The sequence below is a fragment of the Protopterus annectens genome, chromosome 2.part1 (genome assembly GCF_019279795.1).
Source record: "Protopterus annectens isolate FY-2018-M chromosome 2.part1, PAN1.0, whole genome shotgun sequence".
Taxonomy (NCBI): Eukaryota; Metazoa; Chordata; order Ceratodontiformes; family Protopteridae; genus Protopterus; species Protopterus annectens.
This window is the reverse complement of record NC_056729.1, coordinates 1,918,416,848-1,918,439,347: the sequence shown is the minus strand read 5'-3', so window position 1 is coordinate 1,918,439,347 and position 22,500 is coordinate 1,918,416,848.

Genomic DNA, 22,500 nt, shown 5'->3' with positions numbered 1-22,500 from the left:
TACTATACTGTAGTATGAATAACAGGTCCTAACCTCATAAAACAAGAAATCAAATATGAACATTCATTCAGTGCTGGCTCATGCAAAGCCCCCAGGATGACAATCCAAATATACACACAACTCTACTTGTACAAAAAATTAGCATGATTGATTCTACAATTTCTGTCTTTCCATCAAAAACTAACATGGACCTGGATGTTACTGATTATTCACCATTATATAAAAGGTCAAATGCTACTAAGAACCCTTTATGTGGGCATGTGTGTGTGCATGGGGAGGGGGGGGCATTGACCTGGAACCCCTTAGCTAGTTTAAATCGCTGCTATAGATTCTAATATTGAATATGAATCATTAGTTAATTTCTCACCATATATTCCCAATTAAAGTGAAATTGATGTATTGTTGTATTAAATAAAGGAGTGAATTGAATCCTTTCATTTTTGTCCCATTTTTCAACTATTACTGATGTTAGGAATTTCTTTAACTTATTGAATCTGAAGTATTGGTATAGTGGAAAACATAACAAAATGTTACATTATGATGATAGATTTATTTTTGAGAAATCTGTGTTTCAGCCTCTATAACACACAACAGTCAGATTGTTTGAAACAAAATTATTTGAAACTGTACACATTAAGTGACTGTATTGAGAAATTATGCCAATAAACATAGGCACAAGAAAGAGTAGCCTTCACATTATTAGTCAGTGATGCTTTGCTCCTGGTGAAAGAAGGATTAGAGGGACATTGATTTCCAGGTGGTCTTTGATTAAGCAGTATGTACAAGACCCTCATTGAGTGGTCTGTTTGTAGCATTGGACAGAATCATCTTCAGGGCATTTACACAACTTGGCTTTCAGTTATTTTCAGCTGTTGTAGGTTGCATACAAGGTATCTAGCAAGGAAAAACTACTGTAAGTGTTCATAACCCATTGGTTAACATTACTTCTCAGGAAGCAGCTTGGGACTGGTGCTTCTCTTTGTTTTTGGAGAGAGAAGAAACAAAGAACCATTGGCTGTTAGCTGGGTGCAGCTCTGTTGTGACCAGCTATAGTTCTACTACCAGACAGATAGCAACTCCAGTTATCAGCTCCAAACCTCATAGGTGCAACTTCCCCCTTCAGCCTATATTAGGAAATACCTGCAACCATGCACTTACAATTTCCAAATGTCTTCATAGCCAAGTTGGCTACAATAGAGATCCTGAGCCAATGTAGCAACTGTCTCATGTTTAGTGACAACCACTGACTACTTACACAAACTGAAACAGTGTGTGAGAATTAGTTACATAATGTTATTGGATGCAAAGCTCACACATAAAGCCATGACAAATAGTAAATAAGCTGTCAATAACACACAACACTATTTTATATCTATCACACATAATACAGCTGAAACACATAGACCTACATATAGTGAGACTCTTAAAAGTGACTGCCTAAACCACAAAGGCTTCCTAAATTTGACCCAAGAAACAAATACTATTAGCAACCACACAAATACTTAACAGAGGCAGTACCCACCATAAAGTATGCATCTAAGGCTCTCATTGAATAAAACGTGAAGTCTATAAGGCAAATCTCCATATAGTCCAACGTCCTAAAAGCAGGGAATGTCATAGTTAAGCACAGTGATACATCACCAGGGTAAGTAGAGGGTCACATTTAGATGCAATCAATGTTAGAATTATCCCATCATGTATGCACTTAATTCCTTGCAACGCAAGGACACATATAATACATTCATAGTACACATGGGAATAAATGACTTGAGATATTCTTTACTGGACTATATGAAGTGGGACATGATGGAGCTCTCAGAATATGTGTCTGAGACTAGCATTTTACCTTCATACAAAATGATGCTACAACAGGAAAAAAATGCCTAACTTTAAAAATCGTCTTATCTCCTGGTATCACTCGAAGTGGTACAATATATTTATATATATATATATATATATATATATATATATATATATATATATATATATATATATAGATATATTTGCCTAGGAGGACATGGTAGACAGTATTAATTGCTTTGTGAAAGATAGCTTGCATTTGCCCCCCCCCCCCTCCCAGGTATTTGTATATAGGTAAGAACCTTATCAATATCCATACTGCCTTTTTAATGGAAAGTTAACAAAAGCTTCCAACATAGCAAAACAACATTTGGAAAACATGATGGTATTACTGTTCATTGCTAGGAGCATAAACAGAAAACTACACTCCCTACAGGCACTCCTTGCCCTAAAATGCATCAATTTATGCAGCATTAAAGAGACCTGGCTCAAAACCGTTGACAGCACTCATTAAGTACAAGGTTTCAATGTCTATCACACATTCAGGTGCATTGCAACTTTCTCTTCCATGTGTTGGACCCTGCTACAAATGCAGAATCCTTCCATGCCAAATTCTATGAACATGTTAATAACTGCATAAAAGCATCTGTCCCAATCCAAGATAAATAAAGTGCCAGGTTTAAAACTAAATTCTTATGAAGGATCCCTGATATAAACAAGTTCTACAAAAAAAAGAAAAAGTTAATTGCATGCAAAACAAGTCTAAATCAGCAATTGCCTAAAGCACTCCTGTTAAGGGTAAGAGAAAACTTTGGACCCTGATTAAATCAACCAAAGCTAGACAAGAGGCAAAAATAGTGAGAAGCTGCTACAGTGGCATAGCAGGATAAAATGAAGACTACAGCCCAGATGACCCAGGTTCAATAGCATCAATGGTGACTGATGCAGTGGCAAAGAGGGATGGGTTGTGCCCATCTTGGGGGGGTAAGGTGCTTATTAGAATGTTCCCTTAGGGTAGTATGGTCCAGAGAGGGAAGATGACCTTAGATGTGGAAAGTGAAGAAAGGGAAAGTGGGTAGGCCATATAATAATAATAATAATAATAATAATAATAATGATGATGATGATGGTGATAATGATGATGGTGATGATGAAAAAAACACCAGATGGAAGCAAATTCAGCCAAGCCCCAGAACACCCTGAAGATCTACAACTGGCCCAAGCAACACCAAAGCCTGGCGGAATAGGAATATTTCTGGCTGTTAGACTCAATATAGACATGGGGTATGGGGGGGCAGTCTGGTAATAATGAGGTCCAAGAGGATCAAACAAAATAAACAAAAAAGAAAATGTTTAGCAACCCAGACAAAAGACAGTCACAAAGACTTTTTTATGTCAGGAACCTCAGAAATAATGTTCAAAACTGTGCTGAGCAAAAATTATATGTACTCTTATCTGTGATAAAGCCAATCTATTAGCAGATACATTTAGCTCTAACGTTACCCCTCTCTTCCCCCCTTGCTCAGACCTCTTATTTGTGCCAATTCCTCATTATCAAATCTCTCAGGAACAAGTTCTAAATGCCAAGAGCACAGTCTTTGTTAAGCCATATAACATACCAGGATTTCTATTGGTTAGCCTGAGGCATGATCTGTCAACCCCCCGACACTGCCTTTTCAATCTTAGACTCCAAAGTTTGTAGCAAATAAATGGAGCACTTTAACAATTATCCCTCTTCAAAAAGAGGGGGTGGCAACTAGCCTGGGAAGCTACAGACCTATAACCCTGACCAGCCTTATCTGTAAAGCTATGGAAAAAGTTCATTAGGGAATTAATAAACAAAGACATGGGCAACATATAAAACACTGACCTGAACCAGTTTGGTTTGGGCAAAGGTAGATTCTGGCTACTCAACTTTGACTTATTTGAGAAGGTCACCAAAGTAATGGATGAGGAATAAATGTTACTGCATATATGGACCTTGCAAAGGCATTCCGCACTATTTTTCATTCAGACATAGTAAATAAACTCATCCAGCTAAACATAAATCCCTCTTTTACTAGTTGGATAACAAACTGACTCAGAAATAGAACCCAAATAATTTGAGCGGGTAGATCTACCTCCACCCATAGACCTGTCAAATACTCCAGGGCTCAGTCCTCAGACCATTGCTTTTTGCCATGCTCCTTTTAGAGGTCAACACAAATGCTGATGGCTTATGGCTGACAATGTTTGCTGATGACTATATACTTAGTGATATTATAAACTCTCCAGAAAACACAAAGATCTTTCAGGAAGACCTGTCACAAACAATTATGTCAAAAACCATGGCCTAATATTAAACTCCAAAAAGTACATAATTGTATCCTTTGGCAAGCAAGATGTCCACTGCAACTATTACATCAACAACACTCCCTTGAAAATTAACCCACTAGTGAGGGACCTGGGAAGATATGAAGACAATCAGTTGTCAGTCAGCCAGTGTGTGTCAACTATTGTTAGGAAGTCCTTCTTTATAGCACAACATATTAGGACATGCATGGTGGTCAAATCTTGGGAGGTGATTACTCCACTGTACTCTGCACTGATTAGGCCAGTCATTGAATATAATGTCTCATCTGGCATGCACCTGTCCAAACATCTGACTCAGCTCAGTAACCATGATGTTTTTTCACCAAGAAAATTAGGGGACTAAATCATAAAAAGTTACTCTGACTGCATCAAAGCCCTGTCCCTCTTTTCAGTGTTTTATAGGCTGATAAGGGAGATCTCTGCCTCTCAGATAGAGCCTCTACTGACCTTAGCCTTGCAGACCTTCTACACATCTTTAAGTTCAACAATGGCAGGAACATCTATTCTAGGGACCTCAACCTCTATTTCTTCTTAATAGAACATTCTGAAAGGATAGATAAGTCTCACAGAGAATACTGCTACTTTGAACCTGCCATCTTCTTCATGTGAATGTAAGCATGCCCCTTACATTATTCAAATACAACCTGCATGCATGGCTAAGAAACCGTAAGTTCACCCCTCATTTGGCACCCTTATCCCCTATGGACAGGGGAACGTGCAAATATCTGCTCCAGGGTTATGATTATTCTTACTACATTCAAAGGGTTATTGCACAGTCATAAAGCATTTTCTCACCTGTGGTTATACAAGACTTCTAAAAAATGCAAGAGCCTTGGTGCCAAACTACTAAGCCAAAACACAATGAGAATACATGCTTAGGCTGCTAAAGATCCTGTCAAATCAATAGCCTAGTAAGAACACATGAACCAGTGAACCTATAATGAGCAGGTTGCCGTAACCAATGCAGACAATGGAGATGTGGTTGTTATTAAGAATGTTTTAGACTATGTTACAGTATGAAAACAAATAACGGATTATACACGCAAAATGAGAATATATTTAAATCCAGTTACTGCTTTTAAGAAATATATTGACCAGTTTCTAGAGAATGCTAATACTAAGAGGTTAACTTCTGGACATTTTTTGAAGCAATTAATTGTTGATGCACCTAAATCACAGTCTGAAAGGGGGACTGCCATGGGGTCTTTTACAACACCCATATGTTTATAGGTGTTCACTGCTGCAGTCTAATAGGTTGCATTATATCTGGATTTCATTGACACTGTTGCATTCAACATCCGCTCAGAATGCAGAATACAATAATAATTTGTCATACTTCTAAACTAATGTTTCAATAGGTAGAAATAATAAAAAAATCTATATATTTCATCACAATTCTTTTTATTTTTTATAATATACTATAGCAAATTTGCCATGTGTTTGTGCAACTAATGGGGCTGGGTCAAATTCAGCAGAGGGCTACAATGAAACTCAAGTTGAAAGTATTCCTTACATAGACTGTATAACTAGTAATCTTACTGCTATTGATCTAAAGGGTCATAAGGAAATCTGAAATGGGTACCGAGATAAGGCCTTTTTAAGACAGAAGTTATATCCATATGCTTGTCGGTTTTCATTGCTGTCTGATAGTTTGCATTATACCCATTTTCCATTTGGGCAGTTGCTTTAAACTTCTGACCAATATGCAGAACACAGTAAAGGACTAAATATATATATTTTAACAAAGTGCTAACAGACCATTAGTTCAAAGGTAAAAAATGTTTGCATTTTCCATGAGAAGATATATATTTCTTGTGCAGTCATGCCAAATGTTTGAGTGACTAATTGGGGTTGGTTCAAATTCTGAACAATGGTGCACTGAAACCTTTAAGTTAAGACTACAATGTATAGCCATTGTTTGTATCTAATCATTCTGTTGTTATTATCTGTAAGATTTAGAATGAAATCTAAAAGGGAGAATGAGATAGGTATTTTTAGAGACAGGAGCTAAATTCATATAGTTTAAAATAATTTTCCTAACAGTCTTCCAGTGTTAATTATACCCAGTTTACATTTGGACTGCAGTTTTCAATGTTTGCTTAGGAAGGCCTAGAACACATTTTTACTGAGATACCATTAGATCTGAAGTAAAAATCCAATATAGTTCAACAGAAAATATCCCTGGGATTCATAAATGAGTAGCGCTGATGATGAGCTACACAATGCATTTTTTTTTAAACATTCTGTTTTTCATAGAATGGGAGTAGCATGGCTATACATTCCTTTAAATTAAATTTTAGTGCAATGACATTTAGATTAGGAGCATAACTAGTCCCAGTTTATGACAAGATAGATGAGGGCTACATTTATATTCTTCATAGTGTTGCAGAGATTGAGAGATAAAGCCATGACTGCACCTCAGATGATACAGGTTCAGATAGCACCATGTACACTGGAGGGACCAGATGGGCCAACAATGGCATACCCATCAGGGGGGACGACAACAAGGTTCACTACAATGGTGATACCTGGAGGAATGCAAAGTTATCATTGGCACATGAAGGGCCCGATATTAGGAGGCTGCACATAAGCAGAAGCACATATGCCCCTCTAGAGGCAACTGTAGTAGAGCTCACAGGATGATGAGGGGGTAAGAAAATTGACAATCTGAAGCATCTGCAGACTGCCCAGTTCTCTGAGTGTCAAGTCTTCCATGCACCGGGGAATGAATGAATGAAACAGAGTACTCTCACCCCAGCCGAAATGCAAATAGGTAGATAGGGTGCCAGAAAGAAGCCATTCAGCTAATCTTGTGGACCTCCACCAAAAAGAGATGCATTCATATTCTCCCTTTTTGCTGCAAACTTTCCAGCAATCCCAGTGCCCATATCCATTCCAGTGAATAACCATTCCTCTTTCCACTTCTGGATTTTTCCCAGCTTAGGTCTGGGGACAGCATGGATCTTAAGGGTATCCTGTGAGGTTCATGCTGGCAACTGCTTAATGCTGGAGAGATTTTTTTTTATTTAATGACCTATCCTCATTTTCCCCACCTCCTTCCCTACATTTGTCTGTCTGGTAGCAACTCTCCTCTTTGGACCATGCCTAGTTTCAGAGAAATTCCTAGATGATAACCCCCCCCCACACACACACACACACACACACACACACACACACACACACACACACACTCACACACACACACACACACACACACACACACACACACACACACACACAGGACAGGCAACCTGTCCCTCAACTTAGACACCAGAGCCGCATATCAAAATTGGGTCACTTGGGCTGTCATTACATTCGTACATTTACTGGTGTTCACAGCTGCAGTATGGCACATTGTAGTATAACTGTTTTCAACTTGGACAGCTGTTTTCAGATTTTGATCAACAATATGATATATATATATATATATATATATATATATATATATATATATATATATATATATATATATATATATATACATATATATGTGTGTGTGTGTGTGTGTATACATATATATATATAAAACATTATAAATGTTTGTGCAACTAATACTACTGGCTTATGTAACTGATGGTCACATTGATATTGCCTGAATATTTCGTTATGAATTCTGAAAGGGGAACTGAGAGCTGGTCTTTACAGATAAGTGCTAAACATGCATATATGATTCTGTATCATTTCTTTGAAGGTAATGTGAATCAAAGTAAAACAGCAGATAATGTGTGAATATACTTTTTTACTGAAAAGCCATCAACAACCCCTTTAAACATGTATAACTGTATTTATCTAGAAATATGGGGGTACAATATTATGGTGGGCATTGCCAATCCATTCAAAATCTTCTAAATTTTGTCAGTAAGAAATCTCATGATAAAAACTGACACTAGAAACACCATCTATAGACTTCTACAGTTTTTGACAAAACGGCTCAGTCATTTTTAACCTACTCCCCGGGATTCATGAAGCTTGCAGCAGGCGTAGGAGTAGCATTGGTGATCTAACACCAAATATGTCCACCGAGCGATTCAGGTACAAGCTGTTTCCATGTGCACTACCTGCATACGCCATGGCTGCATAGCTCCCGGCGCATGTATGCTAATTACCCAATGTGCAGCAGAGTAGCATGCAAATGAAGGTATATAGTGATTCAGGAAGTGGTGCAGGCGTAGTGTAAGCATGCAGAAATGTAAACCGAAAAAAACGGTTTAAATTATTTCAAACATAAAATCGGAGCCATGGCAAAGGACCAAACTCACGTATTATACTGTTAATATATGCCAATGGCTAAATATATAGCCATTGACATAAAAAAAAAAACATGCACAACATATAAAAAAGAACATTTAATGTCATGCCCACATTAACGTGAAGTAAAATCACAGTGCATCGGTGCACAGATGGGATCACAATGAAAATATATTTATATGTGATAAAACTGCAATGTAACACATTTCATGAATTCCCCATAATAGTCAATGGCAAGCATGCTACACCACACCATGGCGCAAGGGTTGCTAAGGGCCTGTGACAGTGTTCTGCGCGGTAAGTAGGAATTAGTAGTCAATGCCATGCAAATGAGGCAAGTCATACTGAATCACAAAATCCCCGCAGACATAAGGATGTACCTCACAGTGTAGCGGTACAACACCGAGGTGTGGCCTGGAGATAACGATGACATCAAGAGAGGGGTGCAACACCTAAGCTGTAAGCACATTGGAGCATTGGTAATCAGGTTTGTCTGTTGCTAAGCAAAGCCGCAGGATAGGGGTGTGTTGAAGTAGCCATAACTTTGCTTAGCTGAGAACACACAAGGTAACTGAATGTGCATGTGAACGTGGATGGAAACGCACTCGAAAACCGGTAAACGGCTGTGCATGGCATGCACCAGAGCTGAAACAGGAAGGATACGGGAAGAAAATAAGGAAATGCTGCAGCATGGTAATTGGAGTACAAATGAGTAATTAACACCTAGGAACCCACAGTGGGCCATTGACAACAGCTAACAAGGCTGCTAGCAGCTACCTGCAGAACTGGAAAGGGGGGGGGTGCCGTACTGCAAAGAAAAGAGAACTGTCACAGCAGAACAAAGCAAACTTGCAGTAGATCAGCTACATAACACATTTCACATCTCAATCCTGGGTTGGGAAAGTACAAAACAAGAAAGCCGGCAGCTGGATGCATGCCTGACAATGGGAGGGGAATTGGGTTAAAAAGAGAAGTAAAGGGCAATAAATGAATCATGGCAGCCAAGCGTAATTCAACCCCAAATGACCCACAATAGCAGTACCTGCTGTAAAACCCATAAGTAAGATACCCTGCAGCTGGAATTGCACATAATCATCCAATTACACCAGCAGCATCCATTGCACAACAGTATAAAGTATGAAAGCACCTCACACACACTTGTGTATTCCCAGACACTCTGCACCACTGGTGTATACAGATGGGGAACATTTAATTTGTACATGTTAGGGGCTGCCATAGCTTTGATTCACCAGCATGTGTTGGAGACTGAAGGTGGTGTGGAGGATGATGCTGACAACCATCTCAGGCACCGGAGGAGGAGAAGAGTGCTCAGACCCAGTGTAACCTGCCAGGGGCTACATGATCTCGAGATAGTAGAGCATTACAGGGTGGACAGGGACACTATACAGCAACTTGTTGAGCTGTGCTGGACACGCCTCAGAGCCAGAAATAGAGTGGAACCGATTCCAGTGGACATGAAGGTATGTGTAAGCTTGAGAATACTAGCCACAGGTACCTTTTAAAGACCAACTGGGGATATCATGGAGATCTCACAGGCATCAGCATCCAGGGTACTCCACCAATTCCTGGATGCCATGTTACCAGATGCCAATGAGCACATATACTTCCCTGAATGCAGGAGGAGTTGGCCAGCAATATGCATCTCTTTCACCGTGTGGCAGACTACCTGGAGATACTGGGTGCAATAGACTGAACGCACATACACATCAAGTCACCAGCTGGTGAGCAGGATATGAGCTACATAAACCACACGGGATACCCCTCCATCAACTGCCAGGTCATGTGCAATGCCCAGGGCATTATCATGGATGTGTGTGCTGGTAGCCCTGGAAGCCATCATGACTCCCACATATGGCATGCCTCATAGCTGTATCAGGTAATTGCCAGGAGGGACATCCCATATGGCCACCTGGTGGGGGATACTGGCTATGCACTGGAACCGTGGATGATGACTCCCATCATAAATGCACACACACCCATGCAAGAATGCCATAATGAGGCACATACATAAACCAGAATCATCATAGAGTGTGTGTTTGGGATGCTGAAAACATGGTTCCATTGCTTGGACATATCTGGTGGAGCCTTGCCGTACTCCCAGGCATGTGTGCCCACATCTTCATAGTATGTGCCATGCTACACAATATGATCCTGCGGAAACAGCTGCAGCAGCGACAGACTGGTGAGGGCCCTCACAGCCCACCACCATTGTCAAGGGTCCCACAGGCACAGAGGGACTCAGACCTTGAACACCCTGTGCCAGCCCCAGTAGGCAGATGGAGGTATGCCCAGTATATCCATGCCTTGGCAAAGAGGGAACATATAGCACACAAACTGATAGTGTAGGCACCTATGGACTGACACCCTTTTCCACCTGCACACACTGTAAATATGGATGGCACACACACAAATGACCACCTGTAAATTGTCATGTATAGGTGGTCTACTGTGTACATCCTACATAGGCAGCCCACAACTATTGTACACACAACTGCCATTGGCACAAGGTAAGTCAATAACTGAACAGTAAATTAAGCTATCAGCATGTGTCGATACTGTATGAATAGGTTCATAGGTACATAAGTAGGTACTTGCCTAACTGCCCGAGGCCATTCATAAGCCTAGCCAAAATGTGTCTGCTGTCACCACGCTATTGATTAACTAACTGTCCCTCTATGAAACAGAGCCAATTGCGGGATCTCTGGGGTGTATCCACTGTTCCCCACCCACTCTGCAAGGATTCCCTGGAGTGTTAGTGGGCGGCTCTGTATAATGTAATCCGGGATGTAGTTCCAAAGCATGGGGAGTACCCGTGACAGTTATCTTTCACCCCAGCATTCTCCAGTTATGGTTGTGGCAAGGTGTAGCTCATTACAGTGTGTGGCTCACTGTGACATGGATTCCCATAGGTGGAGCATATCCATTAAGCCTGACTTGGACATGGCTTTGTTGGCCAGCAAATATCATCTCTGAGTAAATGAGATGCCACTGAGTAATGCAAGAGTTTATGCAGTCTGGCAGCATAGGACATGTCTGAGGGCATTATTCCTCTTGGCGAGGTTTGTTCGTGGCCCTTCCTGCTGTTGGATGTGTCTTCTGAGGTACATCCAATATCGGTTATCATACTCGATGATGGGATCGATGAGTGATGAGTAAAGGGGCACCACCACCCAGAAATAATGTGTTTAACAGAAACCTGGCTAAAACCAAGTACCAAAGATAATGAGATTATTCCACCTGGCTATAATATACATAGAGCCGACCGTTTAAAAAGAAAGGGAGGTGGTATTGCCGTGCTCTACAAAAATACACTTAACATTACTGTCAACCCCTCTCAGCCACCCCAGATCTCTAATGCTGAAATGCTAGCACTAAAACTACAACTAAATAAAGAGAAAGGAATTAATCTAATAGTGACCTACATCCCCGGAAAACTCTGATACACTGGAGAACATGCTTAGCTGGCTATCAAGCAATTACCCTCAAGAAACTATTATTTTAGGTGATGTTAACTTGGACTGGAACCAATGTTCCTCTGAGCTAACCCACACATATAAATCTACAGTTCCAACAGACCATATCTTCCACCACCAGAATAGGTAATAATAAACAAAAGAGATATACTAGATTGGATCCTAATAAACAGTCAGCCACATAACTACAGGACTGGGACCCATCCAAACGACCTTAGTGACCACCTTATCACCTACATAAGGAAAAACAAAATATCTTCTAAACCGCCATATATAGACCGGTTAGAAATAGGAAACACTTTGACGCACAAAATTTCTAACGAACTTAAAGCCTACAAATGGGCATCCTTAAATACCTCCCTTAGAGGAGGCAGTTTCAAAATTTAATACTTCATTTCTAACAATACTTGAGTCTCACGCCCCAAAAAGATTAATCAGAACCAAAACACATATAGCACCCTGGCTAACAAAAGACACCAAATGCCTAATCAAACTTAGAGACAAAAATTGGGATAAATGGCGAGCAACTAAGTCACCGCTTGACCGCATTAAATTCCAACAGCAATGTAATGAGACCAAAAAAGCCATAGTACGTGACAAAAAAAGCTACTACAGCCAACTACAAAATAAACACCAAAATAACCCTCAAAAATTCTGGGCTGGTTTAAATAATCTTCTCCGTCCAGGCAAATCATCAACTCCTACCCCAGAAATGCTAGGTGATAAAATACCAGAAGAAGTAGCCAATTCCTTTAACACCTTCTTTACTAACACCATACAATCACTAGCTAACCAATTACCAACTGTCAGCATCCCTAAAACAGAAAATACCCTAAAGTCCAAACCCACCTTTAAATTTCAAACTGTCTCAACCGACTATATTCGATCCTTACTGAAGAAACTTAAACCAACTACTCTCTGCTGACCTTCTCCCAGCTGAATACTTACAAAAGCTGCTGATGTCATAGCCTACCCCATCTCGATACTCATCAATCGTACCATAGTTGAATCCACAATCCCTCAATATGGAAAATATCCCATGTAATACCACTCCATAAAGGTAGCTCATCTACAGAACTATCAAATTATAGGCCCATATCTATACTGTCTCCATTAGCCAAAATCATGGAAAAATGCATACACAAACAACTACTCTGCTATCTTACCCAGAATAACCTGCTAACCAGTTCTCAACATGGCTTCCGACCCAACCATTGTACAACCACTGCCCTTCTCTTTTACTGACTCCATTAACCATAACCGAATGAGAAAAGAATATCATCAGCTCTCTTTCTTGACCTATCAAAGGCCTTTGATATGGTGAACCACCAGCTACTTCATAACACCCTAAAAAATCTCCACCTAGATAACCAAACCCTGGCCTGGTTCCATGCCTATCTCTCTGATAGGCAACAAGCGGTACTCTGGCAGAATATGCTCTCAAGTCTCCTACCCAACACCATAGGAGTTCCCCAAGGTTCTATACTGGGACCTCTTCTTTTCTCAGTCTTTATAAATGACCTCTACAAAGCCATACCTGATGCCACCTGCATACAATACGCAGATGACTCGACATTAGTTTGTTCTGATCCATCTCTTGCTGACCTCTTAACTAAAACACAATCCTGTTTTACTGCAGTTGAGACCTGGCTATCGGGACGTCAACTGATTCTAAATCCAAAACCAAATTAGTTCTCTTCCACCCTGCACAAAAGACCACTCCCACATCCTTCACTATACATTCCAAAATGGAACTATTATCTCCCGGACGCCAATACTAAACTATTAGGAGTTACCATTGATAATAAACTTAGATTTGATATACATATCAATCAGACTATTAAAACTGTTAACAAGAAACTTCGGGACACTTTATCGCATAAAACCCTTTCTTACTCCATGTGCAAAATGGCCACTGCCGCCTCACCTTCTCTCTACCCTCCTGTATGCCTCAGCTATTCTTACGAATCTTAATATATCTGACCTTAACAAACTATCATCTTGTTATAATCATATAGCCAGATTTGCAACAGGGATGCCTTATAGAACCCATCACTGTACGAACCTACAAAACCTGGGTTGGATTGAATTCCCAAACCTTCTCCAGCAGAGCCAACTAATCCTGGCTTTTAAAATTCTGAAACAACCTGACAAAACTCCTGCACTGACAAAGTTGATTACACCTTACAACAATCTCAATAGTTTACGCCTCAAACAAGCTCCTAGCTCAAACAGTCAAATCCAATAATGGAGGGGTGACGACTCTTTGCCAATGCCATTGGAAAAAATGGAACTCCCTCCTCCAGTCTCACCAACATTTCCTCACTAAACCTATTCAAAAAAAGATTAAATCACCATCTCAAATCTCATTGGCTCTGCCAGTGTGCTAGCCCGGATTAACTCTCCCTTAGCTAGTGAACATCTTCTTTTTAGGTCTAACCTTTAAACCTAAATTTCCTCTCTCTTTATACCCCTCCTACCCCCTGTTTTAACACTGGCTATAAGCAATCCTTCTTGGTCAGACTAGTAAGAGAAAATGTATGTTGTAGTCTGTGCCCGATAACACTGGCTATAAGTAATCCTTCTTGGTCAGACTAGTAAGAGAAAATGTATGTTGTAGTCTGTGCCTGAGACTAATTTGTATTCTATGAACATGTAATTACTTACTGTTAATGTGGAGCTTTTCTCCCCGGGCCTCCGCTGAAAATGGACATGTATCCAGTCGGACTATCCCGGTCAACAAATGTAAAATAAAAAAAATAAATAAATAAATAAACAATAACCTCAGCCTGTTTAGATGCGAACCCTTAAGTAATCAGATGGCTTACATAGATGGATGTCCTAACTACTTCGCAGATATGATTGTCAAAGGAGAGCTCACTGTCTAATGTAGTCCCCACATATCCATTACGTCATCTGAATTACAGTGTCTGCCACTCATGTGTTAATATGTGTGTGTGTGTAGTTTCCCAGTATGGAATGACCATGCAGTATGTGGCCTTTAGCTGGAGGCCATGACTCTGACACCCTGTGTTGGTCTATGTGAGGCCCCTTGAAGGACATCTGTGACAGCTGGACTGTCAGTTATGGCTCCCAGTTTGCAGTAATTGCCAAACACGGTCTTCTGTAGTCCACCTGTGTTATCCCGTACCTCTGAGAAGTGTATGGCAAACAGTAGGGGTCTCAGGACTGAGTCCTGTGGGCTACCAGTTGTGACTGGTCAATAGTTGGACCTGGAGGCTGCTAGGCTTACCATGTGGGTTCTGTGTGTAAGCCTGTTGGCAAACCAACCTGTGATGTATGGGTGTATGTACTGGCTGGTGAGTGTAGAAATAATACCTGAGTACGGAATGGTGTCAAAACCCTTGGCGAGGTCCAGGTAGTATGTGTGAACTACCACACCACACACATAAAGTCTAGGTGACTGTAAGATGTCAAACAGGTTCAGTTCAAGTTGACCTTGGTTGGTTCAAGTGTCTGGAGGTTACCATTGTCTATGTTAATGAGTGCCATGAGGATGCGCTCCATAACCATGTAGATCAGGCTACTCAGGCTAATGGGGTGGTAGTTACCATGGTCAGTTGTGTCACCACCTTGGTGGAGTGGAATAGCTGTTTCCATGCGCCATTGAATGGCCATGTAGCCTGTGTAGAGGCTGATGATGAATTACTATATTAAGCGGGGGGTCACTTTGTCTTGTAGTATCTGCAGGATGCAGTCTGGGACACCATCTGCCTCCATTGATGCCCTGTCATGCAATTTGAAAGGGCCATTACCACCTGTATGTCTCAGATGTCTGGGATATTGTACATTGTGGGTACTGTTGTGGGCCCAGTAGGGGGTGAAGCTTGCACTGAATGTATCATCAAGTGTGTTGGTGATATCAGTAGGGTCAGTATATTCAGTGCAATATTGCACCAGCACAGTTCAAATCTGTGAGTTACTGCTTAGATCCTTGACATAGCCAAAGAAGCCTTTGTGGTCATCTTCTGAATCCATGCCTATTTACCTGTGGATGTCAGCCTTGGATGATTACATGAGTAACATAAGTGTCTTGCTAATACTGGTCACGGATGTCTGCATGTCTTGGGATTTGCTGTTGTTCTGGACTACTGTCCTACTTTATTTGCATAGCCTGTACATTGCAGGGGTTCAGCAGACTGGTGTCCTTGTGTAGGAGTAGCGAGTCCTGGTTTACCATTGATGGCATGACCCATACATCTTTGTAGGTGCTTATAGAGTGCATTTGTAATTCTGTCTGTATCTTGAGCAGTGTCATCCCTGAGCGTGGGGGCTGTGAACCCTCCCACCTCTGTCATTAGTACTGTGAATTTAGCTGTAGGAAAGGTATTCACTGTGTGTTCCTTGGGTGGGGGAGATGGTTGGGAGTGAAAATCATCAGTGAATAGTTCATGGTCAGATCTAAACAGTGGCCGGTTTACCTCTGCTGTAGTGCACCTGTTGCACATGTCAGTGATTACCACTTCTAGTATGTTTTCACCTCTCGTTAGACCATCTACCAACTGATACAGGCCATATGAGGTGATAAATTCCAGGAAGTGCTGGGCCTGGAAGCGAATACTCAAGTAGGTTATCCAGTTAAGTGTAGGGTAGCCGACATTAGTGTCTGGTAGGACTGTCATGTTTACCACTGTCTCCAGATAGTTGTAGTGGTGCTCCTGGGTCATGGAGGGTTATCTGTAGCAGCTCAGAGTTTGCATTGCAGTCGTGGCTGATGTTAGCTGCACATGGATGATCACAGAGGTATCATACTGCCCCATTAACTTGGAGGTGTAGGTATCCCCGATGAATATGAATACACCCCTCCATGTCTGTACCAGTCCATGTTCAGTGGCTGTAATGTGTGTTATGGGTTGTAGTTTGGTAGTGCCGTTGTGCTCACCAGAGCCTTATACAGGTCTCAGTCACAGAGCAGATGTAGATGTTGTCCATACTGAGGGGTGCTGTGAGTGCGTGCATGTTGTGAGTACTACCCCTGGTGTTGAGTAGCCTAACCCTCATTGATTCCGCTATTGTGCAGTTCACGGAGGTGAGATTCACCTCTGAGACCTGCATAAAAATGGCACCATGGGGGCGCCAATAGCCTTGCCCAACATTCCAAAGCCTTAGGCTGACACATGAAAGTTGGTATGGCATTGTTGCAGGCATGTTTCCCATCTTTGCTTGTGTCCCATCTTTCCTGTAGGTAACCTACTGTTAAGCAATACAAAGCCTGACACCTATACAAGTCCACTAGCTTCCAAGATAGGCTTTTGTAGTGATTATGTATCAGTAGTCTGTATGCTCTTGCTGTACTTAACTGTTGTCTGACTACATGGTGAGTTTACACTGTATATTGTGATCAGAGAACTCTGTATAATCACATATGATGTTGGAGATGGTCTGCACTGTAGAGGTTCACAGATAGGTAGTAGGCTATCTGCCCAAGGGCATTTAGAAGTATAGCTACAGTGTAGTGGTGGCTTTATCTGCACCATTGATTAAGTAACTGAGCCTCTGTCAAGCATAGCCAATGAAGTGATTCCAGGTAGAGTTGCTGGAAGCTGTTGAAGACTGGGGTGCTGTAGGTTGATAGGGGCACATAGTGATCTCAAAAGGGCATGTTAACATGACAAACCAACAGCATTCAATGTCCCCAACAGGTCTTGCAGCTGTAGAACTGGAGTAGCTCCCCCACACCCTGGCTGTATGTTTCTGAGACACATGATCCCAGGGGTGTATATACTGTTGCCCAGTCACACATCAAGGTTTCCCCTGAAGTGTGTCAGTGAGGGGCTATGCCAAATGTAGTTATGATGTTAATGTATAGTCTCCCAATTCGTGTGTTATGTCGGTATTTCGTGAAGCTCACTGGGTGTGGGTGGCTCCGCCTGTTGTGTAGCCAAGCTTACACATAGGATTCATGGATATAGGAAATAGGCAGAAGGAACGTTAATGTCAATAGTGTAATGGCTACAGCATTTGCATAATATCTGTGCAGTCATGGTTCAAATCCCAATAAAGTCAGAGATGATTTACATGTTACGTAGTATGCCTTAACCACAGCTTGCATATATAGGTAGTATTCCACAGAATAATAAAGATTTGGAACACACATAAACCCATGTGTGCTGGAGAGTACAGTTAACAGACAACGTAATGTTATGTAAGCGCATCGTGAGATGTTACATCACTGAAATGTATATATCCTGAGTAGTTAGCAGAAGTGGCCATATTTGCATGCACAGGTTGTAGGATGTACAGTTTGTTTAACTGTGTACAACCACTGGTATAATGTTGCACTAACACCTTTAAACCTGCTTACAACTGCTTAAATTGGTCTTATTAGTAAAACATGTCTAATACATCGCAGGTGTCGAACGTCATGGGACCTACCACTAAGCCATCTAATCTGTACACATGGTAAGTGGTCATTAGACTACAACTTATACTACAGGCATTTCACAGTACAGACCACAAAAGGGACAATCAGTTTGTGTACATATGCACAGTACATTGTAATGTACTGTAATGTGTGAATCAACATATACATGTCTACATACGTATATGTGTTACAAATTAATATATATATATATATATATATATATATATACAATAACATCTATAGCTATATATATATATATATATATATATATATATATATATATATAGATATAGATATATATATATATATATACATCTATGAACACACTTTGTGACACAGAAGCATTCCAAATGGATAGAAGTGTACACAAAACACATGCAGCTCTGGTATTATAACTATTAATATTAACCGAATTCCCCATAGAAGCGATGGTTGCTGTGTATATGGAGACTGGTGTGGGGGAGGACCACTGGCTAATGGAATATGCATCAAGGAGGGCCTGTGTTGGATGTTCATTACGTGAACTGGAGGGGTACACATGAAGTATGGGCACAATGTAAAAAGGACACAAAACAAGAACCATTCTCATCCATAATACACCCTTTCAGGTCACATTGCAACACTGACTTCAGCAAACATATGAACATTAACTGGTATTATACATATGTACACCAACTGACTTACACATTTGTTTGCAGTAGTGAGGAACAGCTGTAGTACACTGTACATACTAAACACCATAACAGTTGTACATATCTCAGATGTCTCAGTGGTAAAGCCAGTGAATGTGGTGTTCAGGGTCCCAGTTTCAAGACCTGCAAGGGCTGTTACATCATTTTGAGGTCCCAAATAAGGGATGTTGGATGCAAGTTATTAAAGCACTTTTAAGCAGACATTAGCGAGTTATTGCACCGGTAAGTGCCGGTAAGCAATGCTTAAACATGACTACACGGATAAGCACCACACAGGTATAACCTTTGCTGAACATCGCGCAGATCACGGCCAAAGCCGCTCACAACAGCTGAAATGTGCGTTAATCACCCTTGCACTACCAGTGCCTGCTCTGAGAGGTAAAATGACCACTGCCAGGATTAGAACACGCAATCATGTACACAATCTTCACAATAACCTACCACTAAGCTACCTGAGATGTACCAACGGCAGTTGTGTAGTCTGACAGGTTAAAACACAAAATGGAGGATTGTGTGGAAATAGGACAAACCACCATGTACCCAGTGAAAGGTGTATGTTATATATATATATATATATATATATATATATATATATATATATATATATACAGAGAGAGAGTGAGAGGGAGAGAGAGAGATACATATATGTCAATATATAGGGATATACATATATATGTAGATATATAGATAGGTTAACAACATCTACACAACTATGGAGGTACATATAAGTGGGATACCTACCAAATACTGAATGCTTGACATACCTACCCACGTAATCACGAGGCCGGAAGTCCACAGTACCGAAACACCGGAAGCGCGAGTTTTAAAATCCCGATGTTGAGAGACTTTTAATTAGTGCTTCTGGTGTTGCGGTTCAGGTAGGTTACTATGTGTAAGTGTGTTTCTGAGGGCTTTAATGTGTGTAAGTGTGTGTTCTGAGTGTGTTGTGTGTTTCTGGGGGACTGTAATGTGTGGGTATGCTTCATGTGTCTGTGCAATCTCGGGGGTAGAATGTTAAAGTGGGGGGGTGTGGGGGGTGCAGCCCTCCTGCTTATACATAGTGTAGGATGGTTTGTTTGGATGTGGTGGGTAGCAGTGTGTCAGTGTGTGCATATGTGTATTCTGTGTTTGCATTACTTTTGCGAGTTTGACTGTCGCGACTTTGAGTGTTCAGTAATGTGGGGTTTGGGAGTCTCTGCCCGGTACTGTGGGTGTCGGAATTGTGTGCGTTCGGGATTCCATAGGTATCCCATATACAGCGGTTGAAGTATTCATATATGAGTATAACATGGACCATAGCAATCACACATTCCGCCACGACCAAACTATATGAACAAAGGATATGGAGAGTATATGCCTATACACTATTACAAATATGTGCTATGGACATGGTTTCAAAGATAGGGTTACCACCCTCCCACTTTACTTTGAGGGACAGTCCCTCTTTGGGCTGATTTGTGTCCTGACCAAAAATATTAAAAATGGCAAATGTCCTGAGATTGAAGGACATAATTATGTCCCATATTTTATGTAATAGTTGCATAAAATAGTCATTTCTGTATCTAAAATACCTAAATGTTACAAGAAACAGGATAAGCAACTAAACTGCTACAAGAATAAGCTTTTATTTAGGCAAAAAAGTAAAGTTCTATCCTTTTTACTGACTGTGGTATGGGTCAGCCTATAAAATCTGTTGTGTGTCCCAAAAATGTCTCACTATGGCCATTTGAAAAGGTGGCAACCCTAGCCAAAGAGGGTCAGTCACCAACACAACTCCAATGACTGCAAATACCTATGACAGAAATACACAGACAGCTTCTCTTCATGTAGCAAATACTTTACTGTTACATTCCATGATGCATTGCCAAAGGTTTCAAAGGACTAACATCACCTGCATGCTATGTATGACAAAACCATTTAATAGTGCCTTAATTAACATCAGCCTGCACGGTACTATAGTATTAGTCCACTAAAGGATAGGTGTTCAAATAGGGAAGGAACCTCACACACATATTGACATAGGTGTATAAAAGCAGTTCCTACACACACCAACATCTGCTATGTACACCTACCAACATCTCCCCCACACCCAAACCAATTACAATACATACTGTAATAACATCACAAATCATTCACTCACTGAACGACATCTTTAGAAGCCTTAACATACCTTGTCAGAGACACACTAACATGGCCCTATGTGAAATAGTTGCTGTTATACAATGGAACAGCTGCTGCTGTTACAGGGTTTGTTTGCACTAATCCCATTTCAGAGGGTTGTGTGTACACCAGGAAGTGTTACCAATTACTGATTAGCAGCACAGTATGATACATTTACACACCAAATAATAACCAAAGATGTCTGGTGAGCACAATGTAAACCACCTAACATTATATGCATAGCCATACAGCCTTGAGCTGCTCAAACATCATTGCCAGACTGAAACATCTGCAGAAGTATGAGGTACAAACAAACCCTGCATAAGTAGCAATGTTCTGAAATATAACAGCTGTATTCAAATGTAGAATAACATCTTCTAGGCATTACACACAATCCATGGGAGTCATGAAGCTAATATATCTCTGTCTGTCTCCATGTAGCTTTTGCAATACATCACAAACAACGTATCCAGGCCATTTTCCTCGAAAGTAAGGCAAAGGGACAATGCCTGAGTGGAGTACTCAGTTATACACCACTGTTGCCATGACATTGGCTAATGGGGTAGCTGCACAGCTGATGTGCATGTAATTAACTATTTTTGGAACACCAATTGGGGGTCAAGATAGCACATGTTACTGATATTTAACTATAGAACAACAAAGTACAACTACTGTCCAAAGGTTGTGTTCCCAAAGGCAAAGTGAAAAAGGTAGTAGAATAAAACTGGATATGACCACCACAAAATAATGAACAAATAATGAACAAAAATCCACCCTTTTTATCCAATCTTTATTCGAACAAGCACTTCTCTTCAATGATTTACGATGACCATAAAAGGATGGCTTCTTGTCACACATGATTCAAAACCATCAAAGTACATACCCAGCAGAACATTACACAAAAGAAGCATTGAAAACACGTAAACCTCGTGGAAAAAAAAGATTGAAATAATGAAGTGCTAATCGACACCCTCGGATTACTAATACAGGTATGTAGAACACCCAGTATGTGTCTGTGTATGTAATACCTGTTCTTGTAATAATCAATAAAGTGTACACAATGCATATAGCGGAAACAGTTATCTTGTAGTGATGTATTGCTTTCGAACATAGTAATAAAAGCTTTGGTAGTATTTATGTGTGTACTGCTGTAGGTCTATAAGGCAAACACACATCATACACCACAAGGGGATGCTATATAAGGGCTTTGAACCCAACAAATCCTCTCCAGGTCCGCTGTCGCGTGGCAGGGTTGGTCCAACAAGTACGTTCTGGATAACAGGGAGGAAGTATATATGTTGATATGGCTGTAACCCATTTGGCATATGTATGGGTGTATTACTGAGAATAACAACATGCCTAAGGTGGG